The sequence below is a fragment of the Lissotriton vulgaris genome, unplaced genomic scaffold, assembly GCF_964263255.1.
Source record: "Lissotriton vulgaris unplaced genomic scaffold, aLisVul1.2 SCAFFOLD_4510, whole genome shotgun sequence".
Taxonomy (NCBI): Eukaryota; Metazoa; Chordata; class Amphibia; order Caudata; family Salamandridae; genus Lissotriton; species Lissotriton vulgaris.
The window spans coordinates 117,304-119,912 of NW_028241106.1; positions in this window are offsets into that span (position 1 = coordinate 117,304).

Genomic DNA, 2,609 nt, shown 5'->3' on the forward strand with positions numbered 1-2,609 from the left:
GAGTTGACCAAAACCCACCAGGACCAACAGGGTCAGGGGGCTTAGTGTCTTATTTGGCAGGGGGTTAGACCACTATGCCAAGGACAGTGCAGCCATGAATGCTAAAAACTCATCAGAGGCCACTGGCAGCTGTCAGTGCCCAGAACCACACCTGTAGCTCTTCACTGACAGGGGAATTAACTACTTTACAGGTTGCTTGGGGGTCAGGTTTCCTGTCCGCTGCTTTACAGTAGGGGGCAATAGCCCTCCTGTAGTAAACACCCTTCTTCCACTCTACATTGTGTCAGCTGAGAACCGCCTACTCAATCTGAACAGACGCTTGACTAAAAAAGCTCAATTGGGCAAACACAAAGAAATGATGGAAAAAATGCTGAAGATTTTCAGAGACTCACCCCAAGCCACAGATCTGGCTTGAATCAATCATCGCTCTTTAGCTCACTTTGCCATCTCTTTTTTGATCCCCATGCCATTCCAGCAGCGGACAGGAAACGTGACACCAAGCGGTATAAAGACAAAATATCGATTCCAAAATATAGAATTGCAGTAATATTGAAGTGAAAATATAGAATGGACAAAATATTGAATGGACAGAATATAGTCAACAAAAATATCGAATTTAAGGTGAGTAATTTAATATCGATTTTCATATATATAGAAAGTCAAAATTTCGAAGTATATAATATATGTATTAAATACATCGAATTTTTAATAGTATCGAATTTTTTAAAGTGTTTTGTATGTTAGTATATTTTATAATTTATTTTAAGTAATTAATTTTATGTTATTTAATTTTTGCGTAGTTTAATTCTGTAGCAGGTTGTGGGTTTATAAGGGAATAGGGTGGGAAGTGATTTAATTATAATTAATTAAATATTTAAATGTATTTCTTGGTATTCATTTAGAATTAATTGTTAATTAATTTTTAATTGGTAATTAATTATATTTAAAATTGCAATTCATTTTAATTAATTGATTAATTGATAATTATCTTTATTTTATTAATTCATTTTCCATAGCCGGTTGTGGGAATATAGGGCAATATTGTGGGAAGTAATTTAATTATAATTAATTAAGTATTTTAATGTATTTATTGATATATATATCTTGAATTATTTGGTAAATAATGTTTACTTGTTAATTAATTACATTTTAATTGGTAATGAATTTTTAATAATTGTTTAATTGATAATTATGTTAATTGTATACATTTATTTCCCGTAGTGGGTTGTGGGTTTATAGGGGAATAGGGTGGGAATTAATGTAATTATAATTAATTAAATATTTTAATTTATTCATTGGTATTTATTCTGAATTCATTGTTAATTCATTTTTAATTGCTGATTAATTAATTGTTAATTGGTAATTAATTGTTATTAGTAGGTAATGAATTAAAAAAATTAATTTTTATTTGTATTTTTAATTGATTAATTATTATATTATCTGAAATTGGTAATTACTTTTAATTAATGTTGTATTGGTATTGATATTGAATTCATTTATATTAATATATGAAGTATTTACTTTCCCTACTGTTGGACTCACTGGAGTGGGAATAGTAAGTTTTACCCCTACGATATCCACCACTTTCCCAATTGTTGCACTCTCTAGAGTGGGAATAGTATTTTTTACCCCTCGCTATCAAACGTTTTCCCTACTGTTCACTGTCTGGAGTGAGAATAGTAATTTTTACCCCTACACTATCCAACGCTTTCCCTACTGTTGTACTCCCTGGAGTGGGAATAGTAATTTATACCCCTACGCTATCCAACACTTTCCTTACTGTTGCACTCACTGGAGTGGGAATAGTAATTTTTACCCCTACGCTATCCAACGTTTACCCTACTGTTGCAGTTGCTGGAGTGGTAATAGTAAATTTTACCCTTCCGCTATCCTACAGTAAAAATATTGTATATTATTAATTAATATTATGTTAAAATATATATATATATATAGATATGTGTAAAAAAATAAATTGTATGTTTTTTTTTACTTAAATCATATAATACTTTTAAAGTTATTTAAGTATTTTTAAGTATGTTTTAGGTAATTATACTTATTATTTCATTAACTTTAAGTTACTTTTAAGACATTTAAAAAAATCGATATTTTGACTAACTATATATTTTTTTCAATATTTTCAATTCGAAATTTGTGTACTTACCTGTTTGTAGATAGGACTTTGATATTTTTGCTTTCTATATTTTTACTTTGAGATTTTTAGTATTCTATATTTTTGGATTCTATATTTTTTCAGTGATCCACCCCAAGCAACCTGTAAAGTAGTTCATTCCCCTATCAGTGAAGAGCTAAAGGTGTGGTTCTGGGTACTGACAGCTGCCAGTGGCCTCTGATGGATTTTTGCATTCATGGCTGCACTGTCCTTGGCATGGTGGTCTAACCCCATGTTAAATAGTACACTAGGCCCCCTGACCCTGTTGGTCCTGGTGGGTTTACTCAAAAAATGTGGAAAGCCTCTCTGGGTAAGCTAATGGATTGCCCTGGTTAGAATTGGTGGACGCCTCTGATCCCAAACTAAAGATTGGGAAATGTCACTAAAGAGATAGAAATAAGGCATTTAACCTGGGCCCTGCACCTGTTGACGTACGCCA